Below are 21,104 nucleotides of genomic sequence, written 5' to 3'. Positions count from 1 at the left end.
ATGAGTTCATTGACAGCTGCCTGAAGAAAAGCTATTTGTTTAGTCTGATGCTACTCTTCACTAGAGGTAGAAATATAGATTTCTGTGACACAGCCACAAGTAGTGTGTTTTTGTCTGATAGGCAAAGCTGGAAAACATTTCTAATGTGTCTTGCTAAAAAGGAGGAACATCAAAGGTAAAAGAAAGAGAAGGTAAGAGAAATAAAGTTGGCTGCAAAGAAGGAGTGGGTAAAACTCTTGACATCTGAGTGCTCTGTCAGCTAATATAGGTCTTGCCTGTCATTCCAGTATGCCTGGTGGGATGGTTTTACTGCTTTAAAGTTGATGAATCCTCAGTAAATGAATGGATTCTAAGGTTAAACGTTATGTACTGAGAAGCTAAATTCATAGTGCTGAGCTAAAATAATAACCACTAATGTATAGTAGTGATTGTACAGTGCTCTGGGTGGAGCTCTGGGGATACTTAGTGTTTTATAAGTCTTGGGGAGATGCTGGGTTACTCGAGGAAACTTCTGAGCTCCCACCATTAAGTAAATGACCTCTGTTAGTGGAAAGCAGGAGACAAATCGCATACGTGAAATCATGCCTGGTGTAAGATCCTCTCATTCTCTTGGGCTCTGGTTTTTGATGTTGCTTTCGTGGCTGAAACCACAGACTAAAGACAGAGGATTCCTGTGAGGCTTTTGGAAAAGTTTTCGTGGTAGCAGCAATTTTCTCTGAAATGGAGCCCGTATGCATGTATGCAACACTGTCTTCCAGGAGATGTCTGCACCCCGTACTTCATTTTTATGGGCAGATAACAATCACAGAGGTGAAGGCTTGGTGTGACCTGTGATTTCCTTTAGGACTGCTCACCGGGACAAAGATCAGCATCAATGCAAGGCTTCTGTTTGTGCGAGCAGCTCAAAATGTAGCTGAGAGATCACAGTGTTGGCCTTCCAGCTGTCAGTTCCCCTTATCTGGAGCACCAAGCTCCCTGGCATCTTCCTTTTGCTTTCCTGTAATCTCTCTCTCTCTATGTATGTATTTACCTCTTCTCTCTTCTCCATGATTTATGTATTTGTCGATTGACTAATGTAGCATCTATTTGGATAGGTAAGCCTCATACTGAAAGTATTGATTATTTCCTGAACAAGTAAGTAATCAGCTCATGTTTCTAACTGAATGCTCTTTAATAGCCAGTTCTCTACCTGAATGGTTTGCAATGGAAAATGTATTTATTTTGGTGAGCTTACTTTTTTGCACAGCTCATGCTTTTTTCTCCAGCCTCTTCAAGATAGCAGTCTTTTTCCACTAATTACAGCAGCTGGAAGAGTAGTAATAAACACACTTTTCCTTTGTGTTCACGTCCTCAGTGTTGCCACAGTATTCTGTATTATCCTCGTAGCTATCTGAACATATTTGTGAAGCTTGACCTTTTCTAAAAGGTAGTGCTTATGTATATTTGCCTTAAATCATAGAAACATAGGATGGTTTGGGTTGGAAGGGACCTTTGAGATCATCAAGTTTCAACCCCCTGCTATAGGCAGGGACACCTCCCTCTAGACCAGGTTGCTCACAGCCCCATCCAGCCTGGCCTTGAATGCTTCCAGGGAGGGGGCATCCACAGCCTCTCTGGGCAACCTGTTCCAGTGCATCACCACCATCACAATAAAGAACTTCTTCCCACTCTGTAGCCTAAATCTACTCTCTACCGGTTTAAAATCATTTCCAGTCGTCCTGTTGCTACGTGTCCTTATAAAATGTCTTCCCCTAGCTTTCCTGTAGGCCACCTTCAGGTACTGGAAGTCTGCTATAAGGTTCCCTTTTAATTCTATAAATGAAGCTTCCTTCTGCGCAGGGTGTCAGCAACGATGCCTTGCCTACAGTTGCAGAACAAAGGACAACAGCAGTTGGAAGAGATGCTAACAGTTCTTCATTAGACTAGAGCTGTGGAAAATGTACCAACCACTCCTGTGTGTGCATATGCTGGATGCTATTTGTTACTGTCTGAAACACAAATGTGGATAAATAGTTCCATGGTACTTACTTGAGATATCAACAATAATTTCCTGTAGCACGGCTGACTTTCTGGGGCTATGCAGTCTCCACAGCCTAATTCCCTTGCCTTCAAAAAAAAATAATGAAAAAGGCAGCTGGAAAAGCACAGCGTTGGGTTCAGAAGTGCCTGGCTAAGGGCGGTGCCTGGCTGCTCTCCCTTATGAGCGAGTTGGATGGGGAACATTACGAACCCTCCCCCTGTCCTCTCTGTCTGTATAAAGGCCAAACAATAATAGTAGTACTAACATTGTCATGCTCTAACCTCTGTGCCTGTATGCTTGTCTCGGGCTACACCAAATACTTTGTCTGTGAATAACAACATTCCTTGCATAGAAACTTTTTTCAACTCTAGACCTCATTCTTGATTTGATTTTTATGCTGATAAATATAGACATGAAAAAAATCCAGTGTTCAACACTGGGTTGCTTTTTTTTTCCTAGTATGTGTTTATTATTCATGACTGTGTTGCAACATCCGAAAATGTAATAAGTGACTCACAGTATGAAAAAAAGGAAAAATAGAGTTATGGCTTTTTAATGGGGATTCCTCAGTGGACTACAGAGTGTTCCAGTTAAGAGGCCGCTGTTTGATGGTACCAAACTCATCCAGTCCTTGTTTTTGTGTTCCTTCTGTGTGCATTTGTAATGCAGTTTGGTATATGTTCACCTTCCTTCACTTGTCTGATTATTATTTTTTGTCTTATGTTAAGAGTGAGAAGATTCCAACATTGAAATCAGCAAGAAACAAAAGATGATGATTAGAAATGGTTATTTGGTTGTGAGGTTTGGTTGGTTTTTGTTCTTTTTTTTTTTCTTTTAGTTTTAGTTTTGTCTGAAAAAGAAAAGAACAAAGGCTAAGCTTACTTTAGCTGGCATAGTTGCATCTCTGACAGTTGTAGGTCATGTTTGTATTGGTACAGATTATCGTTGCAAGGACTCCTGAGCAAACGTAACTGTTGTGTTAAAGCAAGAGCTCAGGGGGAGTATAACCATGAGGGATGGGAAGCTCACCTTGTGCGATGCCTACTGATCCATTCAAGAATCAGTATTGACTTCTTCTGGAAAGATTGATTCGTATTCTTGGCAGCTTGAACATTTTCTTTCACTTGCATGGTTTTGAATGGTATCAGTTTCATTTCAGCTTGGTATCCCCTCACCTCTGTGTCTTGCACAATAGCAGAGATCTTACATTTGCTTACAAGCAAGCTGAGTACGAACCCATAGGTAGATGACCTCATGCTTGTCTTTCAAACTGGCTGTATACACAAGTGATAGTTGCCTTTGGAAAACCACAGATTTAGTATGATCTTACTGCAGTCAGGATTGTGTGGCTTTGTATAATAATAAAGGACATTTTAAAAGGTTTTCCAGGGCTGTTACACATACCTCCTGAGAATTCAGCATAAAAGCACAGTACTTCTGTGCCCCTGTGGTCCTCTTGGGATTGTCAGTGATTGTTACCATGCAAAAATGAGGTCATTTTGGCTTTGCTTATTGCAAATATTAAGTAATGAGGAGTTGTAGAGAGGTGTTCTGTGTATAAAATGGCATTACTGTCACAATCTGTAATTACATTTGAGCGCTGTATGGAAATGCAGTGCCTTCCACCTTGTTTCTACTTGAGACTGAAACTGTGGTTCCTCCGTTTTTTTTTTCAAGGAGTGCTCTTCTGAATAAAAATAATAATAATAAAAAAAGACTCAGAATTACCCATTTCTTTTCATAAAATAATTTCTTATTTCTTTATTTCTCAGTCTTTCCATTAGATGGCTTATTTACTGTATGGCTCACAATGAGACAGGGGCTAGAGATGGTGTTTAAAGATAAAAGGGATACTTTTAACATCCCAGAATGAAGGACTGGGAAGTAGTGAACTAGAAGTGAGCTGTACTTAAAAATGTAGCACTCTTATTTGTCTGACTGGGATTAGTGAGAACAGTAGATGAGGCACAGTGATTTCTGCCATTGAAGAAAGTCAAGTAGTGTCACTTAGAATTTAAAAACATTTAAGATTGTGGTTTAATTTTTTCTGTTTAACATTTCTGACGGATCTGAATTCTGCTGAGAGAAGTAGTGGGGGCTGTAAATTTGTTCTGACATTCTGATTTGCTTTGTTCTGACATTCTGATTTGCTTTGTTCTGACATTCTGATTTGCTTGTGTGATTGCTTCTCCGTGGATTTTGAAGTGTAACTGACACCTGTGTATGTGTGATGGTGTCTATCTGCACTTTGCAAAACAAGTGTACAGGCAGCATGAAGAGGAGTGATGGGAGAGAGTTGGATCGGGTCAGAGAGCCATAGGTTAAGTGCCACAGTTCTTTCTCTCTGCCTGCATCGTCCTCTGGATAAAATGCCTCCATTTTATTTTTTATTTTTTTTTCAGTGTGATTCTTAAGGTGAAAAATAACCTTTTGGGTGCTTCTCTACCACCCACAGAAAGGAGGTCCTGTATCTTTTGCTGGCTCTGCTCATCATAGCCTTTTCTGAGCTGTTTCAGCTTGCCAACCACAGAGAGCTGCTGCTGCTCCCCACCCACTTGTCAGCTTCCTGCCACATTAATGGGTTAAATTGGGTTGGTGGAAGGTTTAATGGGTACCGATTGGAGCAGAACCAGAGCAGGGAGAGGATGGGGAGAGAAAAGTGTGGCTGGGGGTTGGTGCAGAGAGGCTGTAGCATGTAACTTCTGACTGAGATTGGATCAGACATTATCTTCTGTCAGAGCTGTATTTACTGCCTGGATTTTTGCAATTCTTTCCCTCCTAAGTGTTTATCAGTTGAAAGGAGGGTACAACCACGTTTTGAGCCATTCTCAGAAATACTGATAAGTAATGCTTCTCAGCAGAGGCAAGCCCGTAACAAAAGGAGGAAGGAAGGGACTGAAGAGAGCAAAGAAAAATGACTATACAAGAAGATTTTCCTAAAGGCTTGTCATCTCTGGGATGTGACCTTGGAATACCTTAGAGGTAATCCAAGAAGACTTATTGCAAGGCTGTGCAAGGTCGGGGGTTTCTAGCTGTGTGGGGTGCTGCTGAGCTGCTGGCAGAGGTACTTTGCCAAATCTGTGTTCATTGGGAGACACTGGAGGCAAACTTGGAAGGGCAAAATGGGTGAGGTTAAAGCTCTCTGGTGCTTGGCTGTGAATCTGTTGCAGTCCAAGTGCTTCTCTCACCCCTTCTGCCACTTAGGCGTAATTTCTGGAGACTTGGAGTTTCCTGACCAGAGTTGCAAAAGGCTCTCTTGTGTATTTTGAAAGATGACAACATTTATTATCTGAAGGATTCTGATCAAGCTTAGGATGACCACAATGCCTTCCCTCCCAACCTGTGAGAGAAGTAATGGCCTGTTCATGTGTGTTTTGTTTACTCTCACTTTTCCTTTCCTACAACGCAGCCAAAGTTTAGAAGACCACTACAGTGAAGAAGTATTTTCCTTCAAATTTATTGCGTCCTGTATTCAACGTGCACTGGAACCATACCTTTAAATTGCAAATTAAGAACTGATGGCTGTGTGTGCTGCACACTGAGTATCCAAAACTCTGAGTTCTGAATTTCTCCTTCGAGATTATTTTATTTTAATGAAATCTTTGAAAAATGCAGGAGGTTTGTAGGTAGTGATGAGAACTGTGTATCTGAGGTCCTGTAGCAGAGGCTTCTTCTGTGGATAGGAACAAATTACATCACAAGCAATGCAGTTTCTCCATGTGTAAATATTTAGGTCATTATGCATTTGGCAGTGAAAGCATTGGGGGTTTCTATGTTTTGTGTGGCACCTACCCCAGAGTGAAGTGCCTATCTACAAATTCCAGCTAAGGACAGAGATGCTGTAGTGTTAAAACATTGCAGGATTAACAGTACAGGTTCTTGGTGCTATATACAAGGAGAAAGGAGAGTGCAGGAGATAGGGTGTGAGCTTCACATTTGGGTGAAGGCTGGTTCAAACACACACACATAGTTGATCTTGGGCATATGGCTCAGGTTTTCGTGCCAGGTGTGTAAATGGGATTATTGGTGCTTCCTTCCTCCAGGGGCACTTGAGATACTCAGGTCCTACAAAACTGAACAAATGGAAGTTTGTTAAATCCTGTTCTTATCCAGCATTGAGCAGGAGTTTTCCCTTCAGCCTCAAGAAGCCCTGGGCCAGTGCTGAGGGTGGGGAAGAGGTCTGTCCCCTCAGTTGCTGGTGCAGAGTTGCAGCATCTCAAGGCAGGATCGTGGGTCACTGCTGTATGTGAAACAGCGGCAAAATAGAAATCCTTAAATCTCAAGTCTCAGTCTCTTTTTTCATCTAAGTAATATTTTCACCTCATCCACTCTCCATCTGAAAATGAAGGCTGGGAACAGGAACAAACCTCTCATTAGGCTCCTTCTTATGAGACTAAGATGTCTTTCATTTCAGGTGGGTCAGCAGACCTCCAGAGCACTGTCTTGGGCCCTGCCCCGGCCCAAGAGGTTTTACAGCACCGTCTCCCTCGTGCAGACCTGTAGCTTTCAAAGCTGGATGAGGAGGGGAGCAATCACCCACCTGGGATATGAGGAGAGTAGAGGCTTCCCTGGAGGCCCAGCTGGCAAAAGATGTCCAGGCCCGCTCAGCCATGCTGCTTCCCTTCAGTGTGCGTGGCTGTGGGAGCCAGGGCCAACGAAAGCTTGACAATTTGATTGCACGTTATTTATTTATTTGTGCAGCGTTAACTTTTTCTGCTGGTCGCTTCCACTGCCCGCTTCGCTGTGTGGCTGCACAAATATTTGCACTGGGAAACAGCGGGGGGAGTCGCTTGGTGCGAGGAATATGCAGCCAGGACAGAGTGGAGAGTGAAGGCTGTTTGAATTGGCTTCAGCCATGCTGTTGGTCAGTGTCTAGCTATGTCTTCTGGGCAAATGGTGATCTGAATTTCGTAGAGATACTCATCCCAGCAATGGGCAAAGTTGCTTCTCTAAGCCAAGATTCTGCTTAGGAAAAAAAACTGACCAGTTCCGAGGTTGAACGCTCACTTGCATTATCTCTCACAAAATATTTTTACATTTTATATATGCTTAAGAAAATATAGTCCTTCCAGATTCAGCTTAGAAATGGCAAAATGTTTGCATAGCTTGTGGCCGTACTTCACTATGGAATGATCTTTCAATTTGGCTGATTGCTTGGCTAAGACTGTTGCGTTGTTTTTTCCTGTAAAGTATAACTATTAGTCTGTCTTTAATAATTAAAATGGTGCTTTCCCTGTGTCCATGTTACAGTTTCCTTGAAACTGCTGTGCTACAGGGTTAGATTTCTCCCCAAAGTGCTCCAAAGGGTTTTGCAATGCAAGAAACAAATGTTTTCAGATGTAAGATTGTATTAGAATGAAGTTGCTGGAGAGGTGCAAAAGTACATCTGTCATAAGAGGTGGAAAATACAGTGTTAAAATAATGAGGCGTTTCTTCCACATGGTCTCTTCTCTCAACTGAGAAATACAAACGGGGATACATTTTGATAAAGAGCTGTAGTGAAGCTATCTAAGTAGTGACTTAACTGAGAACTGCTCAGCAAATAATGAAAAACTGATGCTGCTCTCTTGCTGTTATTTTTCTCAGGCCTTCCTCTACAGTAGGCTACGAAATAGCATGATAAAGTACATCTGATAAAGATGTACTGCGTTCTGCCTCCCAACCTTGCCTCTTGCTCTTTGGTTACACTCCTGTGTGCAGGATTTAGGTCCTTGTTCCATGCCACCACTATGGCTAGCATGGTCTCCAGAGCAGAACGTTGGACTCTGTCCTTCTGGAAATGAGCTTCAGTAGAAAATGGCATGCATGCATCCTTCCCACCGAGACACAATGGAAGGAAGTCTGTGCCCATCCTCCATGTGTGGTGCTTTTGGAACTGAATTTCTGCCAGGCCTTTTAATGTTGTCCATCAGTCCAAGTCGTGTGGATGGGGTTCCTCTGTGGGTTGGGTGGCTGGGAGCACGGGTGCGTTGGTTGGGTGCGTAATTGGCACCGTGTTTCAATTCAGAATGTGAGGAGCATGTTGGGAGTTTAGTGGGGGATTCTCGGAAGCCTTGTGTGACATGCATGACTTTCCCTGACTAAGGGGTTAAGTTTCCCTTGGCAACTTGGGCCCTTCAGCTTTCTTTTTTTGGAGTTAACCAGTTTAGCATGAACAATACAGCAGGTAGGAAATAGCAGATGTTCTGCAGAAGTGTATTTATTAGCCATAAATGTGGCTGGGCACTGACACAGCCGGGCCGTCACCCTCTACCGAGGGACGTGCCGAGCACTGAAAGGAGCCAGGGAAGGGTACGCCAGGCGGGTCCTCTGCTGCTGGGGATGGAAGAGAAGGGCCTTTCGCAGTGGTTTCCTGGAGGAAGAGGGGTGCGAAGGCTGCACCTGCACCGTACCAACAGCAGGGGAAAAAAAAATAAAATAAATAAAAAGCCCCCCAGAAGGGAAAGAGGAGAATAAAAAGGCTCAGGTGGCAGCCGAGGCTCGCGGCGGGGCCGTGCCAGCACCACCTGCAGCCCGAGCCGGCCCGAGCGCAGCCTCCGCCCGGGGCGTGCCGAGCTGAGCTCCGCCGCGCCGCCCGGCCCCGCGGTGAGTCACCGGCCGGAGCCCGGGCACCACTTCCCCCTCGTCAGGAGCCATTTTAACTGCATGAAGCTGCGGGGCGGCCGGGGGCGCGGCGCCGCAGGCCCCGCTGCGAGGCGGCCCGGGAGCGGCGTGCAGGGCGGTACGTGCTGTCCTGGGGCGGCTGGAGGGCGGGCGGAGGGACCGAGCAGCTCCTCCGAGGGTGTGGGGCGAGGCAGGACCCATGCCGAGATGTTGCGGGGAGAACTGAGCCGCGAGTTAAAGCGCCGCTCGGCACACGAGAGCTGTGAGCGCAGTGCGCGTCGCTTGGGGCGAAGCTCTGCGGCCGCTTGTTGACAGCAGCGCGCTTTAAAAAGCGCTCGCAGTTCGGCTGCGCTTCGGGCACGCTGTCGATTTTGAGACGTGTCAGTATCTGCGGCACGCTGCTGCCGCTCGTACTGCCTGGGTGGCAGCTCAGCCGCCTATACAGCGCATAGTATATTTCATCTATTGTGCGAATAGCTTTCAGAACTCCGCACGGCCCGGCACAGCTGGAGCCAGGCGCTGCTCCCACTGAGCACCTTTGCTGTGCCAACCCTAAGATGGCAGGACCGGGCTGCCGAGGGCTCACCTCACACCTCGCCCCGCTGCTCTGCTTGCTGCCAAAACGGCCGAATTTGGCTGCAGCTGCCTCGGGCTGGTTTTAAAATAGAGGAAGTTGAAATGTTCAGTACATAAAAACGGAGCGGTGCTCTCCTTTCCTGAGAAAAGAGATGATGAAAGTGGGGGTTGTGGATATGACAGAGGGACAGAGCAATTGTAAAAACGGGGTTAGCGGTGGTTGGAGCAGAAGAGTCCTTGAGTTGGTGCTCTGTCAAATTACTTTTCAGCTTTAGATGCAGGAAAAGTGCCTCGATGCCCTTAACTGTGTAGTTCTGAACTGGAGCACAGTACCTTGAAAAACAAACGAGTGTTTCCACCTTGTTTGTAGTTGGATAGAAACGTGCACTAATAGCTTTAGAAATTTGGGCCGGGTAAGTAGCTTTGGACCCCGTGCTCAGGGCTTTCAGTTCAGCTGAACGTCTTCTGCTTGGAAATGAGTGACAGGGAACTCCAACTATTACACAGAGGGGAGTGCTTTGCAGTTTCATTTGCTGTTTGAAGCCGATACGTGACAGTATAATGGAGTCTTGCTTAATGCTGTGATCGGTTTCAGGGAAGGGAGGGAACGAAGGAGGGAGGCAACCATTAAGTACATGGTCATGTTTTGGGTGAGGCTGCTTTTGCTGCTTTCCACAATTCGCTCGTATCTTCCTTCTGCACCTTATGGTACGGTGTGTTTTTCCTGTCTTTGATTTTACGTTTTGCCCTTTTTTCTATCTTAAATCAACATTTATTTTTTTTTTTTTGTATGGGCTGTGGGAATTTGCTTGGCGCGTTGTTTCACTCTGACAAATCCACAGAGGAATTGATAAAGCGACAGAGGAACCACTTGGAAAGAAACCGTTTTGAGGAGGTGGTAGAAGTTTCTTTCTGAAGGGCTCTTTAACGGATTTGCATCTTCCGTTTTTGTCGTGTGTTTTATTTTCGGCTCTTAGGGCTGAGCTAACAATTGCCTGTCGCGCTGGCAGCCAACAGCACAAGCCTCGCTTTCTTCACCTCTTTCCTTCACTTCTTGTTCGTGCACCAGATCCTATCAGGACATCCAGCCTTAAAATTTCAAGCTATCCCGTCCTTAGCTCCCAAGCCTCCACACCTTCTCTTGGGCAGAAGGGTAAGTGCTGCTGCTTTCCCTCGAGCAGGGCTTTGTGAAGGGGCAGTTCCTCTTTGAAGGCAAAGCTGCCATGTCTGTGCTGCTTGGCTGCGGAGCGAGGATGGCGCAAGGACCACGGAGGCTTCTTGGGAACAGTGGTAGGAAAGGTGATCTGAAATCCCTCTGAGCCTGATGGATACTGTCTTGAACAGGTCTTGTAGGAGGCAGATACGTGGGTTAGAAGTGAAAGAGAGATGGCATTTTTAAATTTTTTTTTTATTTTTTTGTGGCTGAAGCCTCAATCTTAAGGAATCCCCTATTTTTTTTCCCTCTCCCTAAGGCAGGGATCTTTCTCTTTGGATAGTGTTTGGGTTTGTTGAGAGATGAGCCTTGGAAGTGGTATCATTAGATGCCAGTTAATTTGGACTCTAGCTCCAGACCCAGGCTTTTGCAGAAATGCTGTTTTTTAATGTTTTCTTTTTTTCATCTGTTGACTGATAGAATTGCTAAGTCTGTGATCTTGGCATTCAAGCAAGAAAAAAAAAAATTGTGTGTACAGATTTTAAGAATGTTGTTGGCCTGGTAGAGCCTGATGTTTCAGTGTTTTTTTTACTCTTTGGACAATTGTGTGCTTAGAAAAACACAGGAGGTGTATATTCTCTTATTTCTTTTCAGCAGAGCTGCATTTGAGGGTGGGGAGACTCCAGGCTCTCTGTGCTGTGAGCTGCTAGAAGAGGCTGCGGAACATAAATGCAAGATTTGGCTTTATATCAGTGAAGAAGCTTATGTCTCTGAACCAACTTTTACTCCTTGAAAGCATTAGTAAAATTTTCTCAGATTTCACTGGCAGATTGTGTTGTTTGCACTGACAGTTTGCTAACTTTTACGTTTTGTTGAGTGGTGAAGAGCAGCAAAGACTTTTCCTCCTGGAGTGATTCAGTCGAGGAGTGGCAGGAGGTGGTGGTGATGTTTCCAGCCGTGGTTGTGCTCCTCTGTGTGAGCTGAAGCTTTGCTACCATGCACCAATGATTTATCGTGCTTATCCTTTTAATGCCACTGATGTGCTTTAGAGATTATTTGCTTTCTCAAATTGTATTTAAGTGTTCCTTCCCAGATAAAGTGTTTGACAGACTACACGTGCTGAAATTAGAAGTCTTTGCTTATCATAAATCTGCAGCAGCAATATGAAGTGCTGTAGACTCTTTCCCTCTCTTGATATGAAGTGCTGATCTCTGAAGAGGTAAAAAATAAAAAAGATTTATTCTTTAGTATGGATCTGTCTGCAGAGCTTCCAGCTGTGTCAGTCTTTGTGCTGAAGGGATCCCATTAGATAGGGAGCTAAGTTTATGCATTCTTACCTTGATGTGTTTTAGGCCTTGACTACCTAATGGCTGTCTTTAGTGAGGAATTGTGTGGCTAGAGCTCAGGTCGTTTATCTGTCCTTAAAGAGATCAGTCATCATGGGTCACATGTGACTGTGTTCTCAGCTAGGGTTTGAATGTGAAAATGATACCCATTTTGTTACCCTCCAGAGAACTTTCAGCTCTCAAACCTGTATGTAAAAGTTATTTTTACATATTGTGGAAAAATGTTTTGCAGTTAAGATAATTTGCTAGGAATAGGAATACCAAATATATAGGTTGGACACTGTGGGAAAGTGTTGTTTGTAGAAGCAGGCAGTGACACTCAATCCATCTATAATTAGACATTTTAGGCTATTTCTAGAATCCTCTATATTTAGCTAATCATCAACATTTCTGTGTGAATATATCAGATTTTTTTTTATTATTTTTTTTTTTTGAGGGATGTTTTGCACTTCCTGAGTGGTTACTGTTAGTGCCCAACTGTCTCATGGCTTCATTTGAGGGCTCCTAATTTGGGTTTACTTTATCCTCTCACAAGGTGGGGGTTCAAAGTGGGCTCGGCATAAATGTCTTCCCACATTCGTTCAGAATTGGAAGAAGGGGGTCAGCTTGATTCAGATTGTTGTCTGCTGTTGAAACAAGGAGAATGTGTTAATATATATCATGGCTGCGTGCACCGTTTCATCATCCTGCATGTTTTTCTAGATGTACTTTTGTTTTACGTGGGACATTTTGACACTTAATGAAAGCAGCAGGTCAGGAGAAGGCCACTGTGCTTTTGTGAGCTTTGTATCAGGTCACTTGTGCTGTTTTCCATTTTCAAGCTATCTCAGTTGTTTGTTCAGTTTTGTATTACAGTTAGGGAAAGAAACGGCAAAATGTGATTGTGAAACTACGGTAACAACTTGTGATTCCTGGGGCTGACCACTGTCAGGCAATTAATGTTTAACTTGCTCTTCCAACCAGACTCAATTTCAAGTTAAAAGCAAGTTGATAAGGATACTTAAAGTTTTCTCCTCTTTGTGTGTGCCACACGGAATAGTTTAGGAGCTAGAGAGTGATTTCCCAAGGATGTAATGGCATGAATTGTTTGTGGACGTTGTCTCTCCAACCAGAAGAGGCCCCTCTTTGGAACAGCCTTCCTGAAAGCACGAGGAGTTGCTTGCTGCCTGCTGAAGGCACAATCTGGCCCTGGTTCTCGGAGGTGGCTGTTGCATTATCCACTCCCACTCTCTCGTTGTGTTTGCTGTGCTGTGCTGTTATTTTTTCCCCTCTCCAGAACCTCTGTAAACTATTTGCTCTCCTTGGCTCTTCAAAAATTGTAACAGTGCTGCAAATGAAGCGTGGGAGCTGAATAAGATTAGCTATCAAGAAAATAATGTACAAGTTTACATGCTCTGGTGGGGAGACTGCAGCAAGGCTACACAATTGGAAAGAATTCACTTCGCTGGGTGTGTGTGCCTCAGAATGAGCTTGTAGAGAACCGTGAGCCCAGCAAGGTGCTCCAGGTGCTTTCCCTGATAAGTTATAAAAGAGTGAAATCCTATGGTGGTGTTTTTTATTTTTTTATTTTTAGTTTGTTTCTTTGTTCCAATACTTTAATTTCAAAAAGAGAAAAGAAGGAACTGCAGAGAGGAAGTTTCTGTTGGGGGACTTTTTTTCTCTGCAAAGGTGGTTTCAGACATACAAAAGTGAAACTTTCTGTGTTGAGAAGCGGTCTTGAGTTTGCTTGACTGCAAGGTAACCTGTGTAGCATTTGTAAAAGCGTTGGATCTCTTCTACTGGAAAAAGTGTATTTCTTCCAGTATCAGCTAAAAGCAACATTAAAATAAGTTGCTTCAGAAGCAACTAAGAGAACTATAATTTTAATTTGTCTGAAGGGGCAACAATGTTGGAAGCCAATAATTTGGACTGATTAGAAATGGATCTTGGGGGTGTCTTCTGAGAGGAGAACTGAGAAGGAAAGCACTATTGGTTGAAGACATTCCTAAATGTGTACTTCTGGTAACTATGTGTTTTTTTCCATGTAATAGGATATGCGACCATTTGTTTTTATGAGAAGCAAATTATCTTTTAATATGATCCTTCGAATGAGCTCTATTAAATGTTTCAGCAGTAATGGAGTAGAAATAATTCAGGACAGTAACAAATGTCAGAAAGCTTTTGCTAAACTGCAAAATAAGAACCCCGTATCACAAATGTTTTGATTAGAAATAACAGGGCTATTTAGAGAAAAGATGTCATAGTTTTGAAGCCATGCAGCTAGAAAGGATGTGTTCTGTGTTGTAATGTATATAATGTTTAAAGCTTCTCTTACGTGTGCCTTATCTTCCAGGGAGCTGAAGAAGCGTTTTGTTAGCTGTCAGATTTTGTAAACATCTGAAAAGAGCTGTGACGTGATTATGTTGATCAACTGGGATTTAAAATACATACCTTTGAGGAGGACAGTAGCAGTTACTAGCAGCACCAAGTAAGCTGAGTGAAATAAACACTGCCTTGTGAGGGGAGGCCGTGGGTCCATGTGAGATGCACAGGTGTGAACAGGAGGGAAAGAAAAAAAAAAAAGAAAAAGAAAAAAAAAACCAGTTGGAAGTTTTGTTGGTTCATTTTTTTTGTTGCTTTATGTAAGAAGCTCAAGATGACAAGAAATCAGGAAAAAAGTTGACTGTGTTGTGAAAGCAGCTTGTGATTTGAAGGTTGGCAGAAGTCATGTTTGAAGAACGTGTTGTCGCACCGTCTGTCAGGACCAAGCTTGGTGCTTGTAGACAGGGTACGAAGTTGCTGCTAGTGCTCGATGCTGTCTCTGGTATCTTCACTGCTGGTGTGCAAGCTGAATGTGCTGGGACCTCACTGCAGCTGCTTGTTTTTACTCAGAACTGAAGGTTGCCTGCCTAACCACCCCCTTCGCAGCGCGGCCCATTAAACAGACAAGGCAGTGGTTTGAGTGGATGTGCCCTGAGGCCCAGAAGGGAGCTGTGGAACCAAGCAAGTTTTATTCAGGTAGCGAACTGGCCTGGAGGTGATGGGTTGTAAAGCCTTACACCTCTCGTTTAGCAAAGTGGCGTCTACCCAGGCCCTTACTTGCCCTTGGGTTCTTGACTCAACGATAAATTGTACATTGAGCTCAAGTTGTGATTTTTAACTCTAGACATGTCTGCATACAAGCTAAACATATGTATATCAGTTTCATTTAATTGTTTTAAATTTACTATTAGCTAAACTGCTAGAGGTGAGCGTGATCATGTCTGCATGTTTCTGTGGAGAGCATAATCATGTCTAGATGTTTTCGTGGTGGAGGCTTTGGGGGTACCCATTCAGCTGCACCCATGCTGCTTGGGTGTACCACCTTCATTTTTCCTCTCTGATACCATAGTTTTCACCTTACGTTTTATTGCCTTCCCCTCCCATCCACAGTCTGAACTGTTTGTGTGTGCAATCCCTTATCTGGTTCAGCTGAAGCCAACCACGTTAGCAAATGAGGTGTTCAGGCCATGGGAAGGTGCCTGGCTCTTTGGCTGGGACTGATTTATGAGCGGTGGAGCTGGGGAGTTTGTGGGAACAGAAATCATAAGCTGGGGCTGAAAGGTTAGGGGAAGGACAAAGTAGCACAGTTGTCCTTGGGACAAGTCAATTGTCTACAGCCAAAGCTTCGATGAAGAAATAATTTAGACAGTTAACTGTAGTAGTATATTTTAAACTATTAAAAAGCAGTTTTACAAATGAATTGTTTGAACCCTATGGTTGTGAGGCAGTTGTTAAACGATAAATTAGGCTTTGGCCAGGATTACCTACTGAGGTAAGTCTTGATAATATAAACTAGAAGGAAAAGGTGTTTGTGCGTGAGTTAGTTAGGGAATATATGCAAACAAAAGTCTGCAGTGTTTTTTGTGGTGGGTGAAGCTTGGGCTTATTTGTCTGTTTTCTTCGGCCAGAAAGGGAAGGAAACACGGGGATGAGAACTGTACTGCAGCTTTCTGAAAGAATGTTGTTAACGTCTCACTTTGTCAAAAAGTATTCTGGTAATTCCTGTCTGCTGAATTAGATTATTGAAACGAGATGATGACCTTTGCTCTGAGCCTGAACAATATGTGAGGAAAGCAGGTGTTGGGAAAGATTAAAGCTTTTACCTTTACCAGAACGTGCAGATAGAGTTCTGAATCTGTTAGGATGCTGTGTTATTGCTAGGACTATGAGAACTAGGAAGAATTTGAAAAGTTGATAATGGTCAGTTGCTAAGAGCAATGCTGAGATAAATTATTAACTCATTGTACTGTACTGCCTCGTAGTGCAAACAGTTAGAAGCTGGTTACCATGCTCTGCATGGTAAGTCAACACTGTAAAAAATTCTTCGGTTATCAGGAAAATGTCTTCTTTAGGGTGTTTATTAAAGGGACACCATGGGTTTAACAATCCTCTGTTCAAGGAGGAGGTAGAAATACATGCATCAGTTCATTCCTTGTTGGCTGGAGAAGCCTGGCCAGCGGATGTCAGTTTGCTCAGTTTCACTTTTGCTCCTCTTCCTACGTGGTATTTTCGGATGTAATTCCTTCTGCCTCCCTGCAAAAGCTTGGTGGGAGCAAGGCCAGCAGGTTCCTGGTTTTGGAGGCACAAAACAAGTCAATTCGTAGCTGTTCTGAAGGATAAGCAGTTCTGTGGAGACCACCCCTCCCTTGTTAGCTGTAACCAAGTTCGATGAGAACATGTCGAAGCAGACTGTTTGGAGCATGCTGGTGCCTCGCTGCCACTGCCCCACAGCAGCTTCTTGAAGCAATTCATTTTCAGTATTGTAAGAATTGAGAAATCCTGATTTCTGCTTACCTTTCTTAGCTTTTATAAACGTAAATAGCTAAACATTTTCCTTTCTATTTTTGGCTAAAATGTACAGAGCTTGAAAACTTAAGATGGTCTTTAGGTGCCTCAGAATGAAGATTAATTTATAAAAGAACACTCTCACAATTACCCTAGCCCTATGTGTGTATAACGTTAATTTTTGGCTAATTTAATACTGCATACACAATCTACTACAGATAACTATGCTTGTGAATATAACTTCTTTTTGTTATGCTTAAGGCTAGTACAACTGTAATACTTTGAAGATAATGGCAAATGAAAGTTATGTGTATGGGAATCTTGAAATGTTTGCTGTAATAAAATCTGTTCGTTAGCAGAATGCAGATGAACTTTCAGGGTTTAAAAAGAATACCCAATTTGAGAATAAACCATTTCTGGATCAGTGTCAGCATCTGCCACCCCAGTTTTCATAGGAAAACGTTGAATCGTGCCAGGACATGTTGCAAGATATGACCAACGTGACTTACGAACTAAGAAGCAAATCTATAAAATGCTGTTGGCTACATAGCATTGTTGGAATCTGAGACGGAAAATAATTCTTTTTCAGTCCTCTTCTAAGTCCCTTTGCCAATCCAGCAAAATTTAGCAAGGCTCAGATCATGCTGCAAGGCTTTTTAGTTCAGAAATGCTTTTGAGCAACTATTGCTTTTTATCTTCTCTAATTTGTTGACTGTTGAGGGTTACTAGAATGTTTGTCAAGGGTGAGACTTGTGTCATAAATGGACTTCAGAAATGCTGCAGAAGCAAGCATCTGCTACGAGTTCTTCCAGAGGCTTCATTTTAGTGTCTGATGAGTTCTGTTTAGAACTTTCTTCAGACTTCTGGAGGCATGGATGGATCAGGGTTCTGACGTGGAGGGGTGTACTCTTGCCTTTTGGAGCAGTGGCCAGCTGTTCTTGGAAATAACTCAGGTGGTCACAGAGCTCAGGTGGCAAAGTGTGAAATCTGGGATGAATACTGCTCTGTCAGAGGTACCTAGAGTTACAGATCAGTCTTCTAGTTAGAAATAGGGAGAGCATGGAGCCCGATCTTTGTTAAGAAATAGCGAAGTACTGCCTTTGAGACTGCTCTTCTACTACAGGTACCATCTGAATGGGATTTTATTCCCAAACTGTTCTGGGATAAGAGTTGAGAGTACCTCTGGGGGTGGAGAACCTTGCTTCCACAGAGGGTGAAATACCAGGACTCCATGAAATCCAATTATTAATTTTTTTATGTATTTATTTATTTATTTTGCCGCTTCCGAATTTATACAGAAAACATTTCCTGCACTGTAGTAGGAGGTGATAGTTAGATCTACTAGATACCTACCAGCTGTTTTATGCCTCGGTGTAATACACAAGTGATATTTTCTACTGCTTTAGTGGACAACCCTACAGATACAGCACAAAATTGGTTTTGGTCAGCTTTATACTGCAATAACAAAAAGAGTGGCTACTCATGGAGGAAGAATGTGAGGCGTGAGAAGATTCCTTGCCATGCCTGGAAGTAAAATTTTTTCTCTTGGCAATGGAGATGATGTCTGGCTGCACTGGGGCTATCTGGGACTTACCAGAGGGCTGTATAGCGAGGCAGAGTGTAGCGTATTGCTTCTCATATATGTGCACTGCTAAAACTAGACAGTTGTAGAAAAAACTGCGCTGGAGTTTCGCTTTTCACTGTGATTTTGCCATGTCTAGCAGTTGATTTTTTGCTTTCTTAAGCCGCGTTAACTGCTGCGCTTGTGTTGTTGCTACTACATGCCTCAGCATTTGAACTCTGTGGTGGAGTAGGCAGCGTTGTTGGAGCTGTTAGTGGTAGAAGAGTCCCGTGGATCACCCAGCTTGTCTCCTGCTGTAGGACAGGGCGCTCCCCCCAAGCAGAGGTGCCAGTGCCGTGTGGCAGAGCGGTTTCTGCCATTGGCTGTGGTTTGTTTCTGAAGACTTCTGCTTGTTTGCTTGTTCATTTCAAAAGTCAAGTTTCTTGGTGGCTTTAAAACCTGTTTGAGGAAGACCAAGCACCTCCCAAGAACCAAGAACATCCCGAGCTGGTCATGTGCTTTCCTGGGCTGTGGAGGGCGAGGACCGCCATTTTACACCGTGCTTCAGCAGCCTTCTGGAGCCATGTTTCTGTAGGCGTGACCTGATTCCCTTCCATCCTCCAGCTGACCGGCGTCTTGTGTGTGGGCACAGCTTATTTCACTCTTTTTTGAACAGGGTGAGGCTTCAGGCCTGGTGGGGCCGGGCTGTGGGGCAGATGGAGCCACACGGGCAGGAAGCGCCATCGCTCGGCCCCACTATCGCTGTCTGTGCTTCCTGTCAGTTAAACCGCCGGCGGCGGAGCAGATGCACCATGAGATGACTCCGGTTGCTGACACGAACAGCCATTGTGCAACACAACTGCCTCCTCAAAATAACACTCCCGGCTGTGTGCTTGTGATATTATTATCCAGTCAGACCCTTCCTTAGATACCTGAGCATAAAGATCAGAGCTTAATTAGTTGAAGAGAAAGCAGCACTTGAACTCTTGTAGCATAACCTGTAAAACAGTAACCAGGGAAGTGTCTGGGGAGCAGGGGTCCAGTATGTCCGTTTCTGCTCCTACTGATATGGCAGTCCCTAAATGCATATGAGAAACAGAAGGTCGGGGCATGAAGTCGTGCGCTTCCAGGAGTGTCCTTCCTAGCAGATAATCGCCATGGTTCTCAGCCTCGCCAGGTGTTACTGTAAGATACAATAATCTTGGCAATGATCTTCTGTCCTTTCTAATTCACTCGAGGGTCCGTTTCTGAGAAACTCCTGGCTTTCAGTTAAACCAGTCATTACATGCGTACTCTGAAATGTATTAAAAACAAACAAACAAACAAACACAGAAAAAGCACATTAAAATTTCTGTTTTAAAAGATGCAATGTCTTTTTTTTTAATATCTACATCTCACGATTTCAAGATAGGTGTGTTACAGCACACTTACTTTACTGAAGATAGAAAGCCAGCAGTTATCTTCCTCTGCATCAGGTTTTAGAGAACTGATCCTCTCCACACATCAAAACTAAATTGGAACTGAAACTGGGCAGATTTCAGCCATTTTGAGTGGTTTGGTGCTCTTTTCTTCCTCATATGACAGCGTAACAGCCAGAGTTTCTTTCTATTGTTTCTTTTTTCTTTTTCTTTTTTTAACTGTTTGTGTGCTGGTTAGCCAGCAGTGAGTGGAGAGAGGCTTCTTCACCATGTGACAGTGTTGCTGTTTGCCTGCTCTTGACAATAGAGGTTTTTACTCTGAGGGCTGTATCTTCGGGATGGAGAGGATTGCAGGGGCAGTGAGATCAGGTGAGCAAGGGCTTTTTTTGGTGTTCCTGGCTTCTTTTTTTTTCCCCTTATTTTTCTCAGATTATCAGTCAGCGGGCTCCAGTCAGAGGTGTCTTGATTCTAAGGGCTCCTGGTTCCTTGAGTTCCTGCAGGACGAGCAGCTGAGACCACAAGCTAAAATCTGAATTTTGCCTCCGTGAAGGGCCTGCTCCTGCATTTCTGACCCCATCGTGCTGGGAGACTTTCTCAGCAGTAGGTTACTTGTGCTGATCTGTTTCTTTCAATTTTAAGCACTGTTTATCCTGTTTGAGAGGTGAGGTGGCAATGGGGCACACAGCCCTAGAGAGGGGACACGTAGGAAAACCTCCTAAAACCTTGCTTGAAGCTTATAGCACCTTGACAAAAGGCAGGACATTGTGTGTATATTTTTTCCCACCCACCCACCCACCCACAATTGTGAAATTAGTGCACTGTATCTGTGATCACAGCAAACCACGCTTGGTTGGAAACTGAGACTTTACTATCAGAGACATCAGTTAGCAGTCACCATTAGATCAAATATTAGGTGTCAGAAAAAGAAAAGAGGCTAGAGGACAGTGATGGGATGGATTGGAAACATTACCTGGTTTATGGTACCAGTTAACCTTCCACTTTAACCTCTGCTTCCCCCCCCCCCCTTTTTTTTTTCCTCTCCCCTGCTGACTCAGTACAAGTTGAACACTAATGGGAGAGGAAAAGGTAGGGTGGGGGTGGTAGATAAAATGTTATTTTCTTCTCTGGTTTCTGTGATAATTTGAAGTTTTCGTGCTGTGGCTGAGTTCTACTGAGAAGCTGCATGCATGGTGAGGCTAAAGGAATGACCTTAAGCCTGTGTTTCTGGCCCATAGGCAGTGGAAAAAACTGGACTCAACGGAGGAGGCAGCCTGCATTCTGTCCCATAGGCTACAAGGAGAATTTAGAGCAACCAAGGGCCTTTCTTGTGGAGATATTTGAGTTTTTTGGAAACCATCTGAATTCAGAGGATTTGAATGCAGAGAAAAGTCCTTCATACGCAAACATCTGTGTGCTGTACAAATGTGAAATATGGGTGCCTTTGCTTTTGAAGCCCATATAACAAGAGTGGGTGTTGGCAGTCCTGCATACTGCATAGCAATGTCTTTTTGAACTTGGCTGTCATAATATCCGTTTCACTCATTCTCTGGAGCTGAGGTGAGGTGAAACAGGGCTCCAGGAACCCTTCAGAAGCTGGAGGCTGCTGTCAGGTTGCACAGCT

At 43.8% G+C, this 21,104-nt stretch overlaps 1 protein-coding gene across 3 annotated transcripts in view; it reads left to right on the top strand.

Moving 5' to 3' along the window:
- ELF1 (E74 like ETS transcription factor 1) overlaps nt 1-21,104 on the top strand; it is an 85,737-nt gene that overhangs the window by 10,316 nt on the left and 54,317 nt on the right. Inside the window, exon 1 of one of the 3 annotated variants that reach the window (XM_052705602.1) lies at nt 8,627-8,741. The exons of 1 other annotated variant lie outside the window; for it this stretch is intronic. The gene's annotated coding sequence lies outside the window, so the exon portion shown is untranslated. Of the gene's footprint in view, nt 1-8,626; nt 8,742-10,142; nt 10,353-21,104 lie in introns of those variants that run through there. One more of the 3 variants, XM_052705603.1, reaches the window with a different exon arrangement.

The sequence above is a fragment of the Tympanuchus pallidicinctus genome, unplaced genomic scaffold (assembly GCF_026119805.1).
Source record: "Tympanuchus pallidicinctus isolate F22 unplaced genomic scaffold, pur_lepc_1.0 scaffold6, whole genome shotgun sequence".
Classification (NCBI taxonomy): domain Eukaryota; kingdom Metazoa; phylum Chordata; class Aves; order Galliformes; family Phasianidae; genus Tympanuchus; species Tympanuchus pallidicinctus.
The sequence above is the reverse complement of the archived record's forward strand: the minus strand, read 5'-3'. Positions and strand labels throughout refer to the sequence as shown.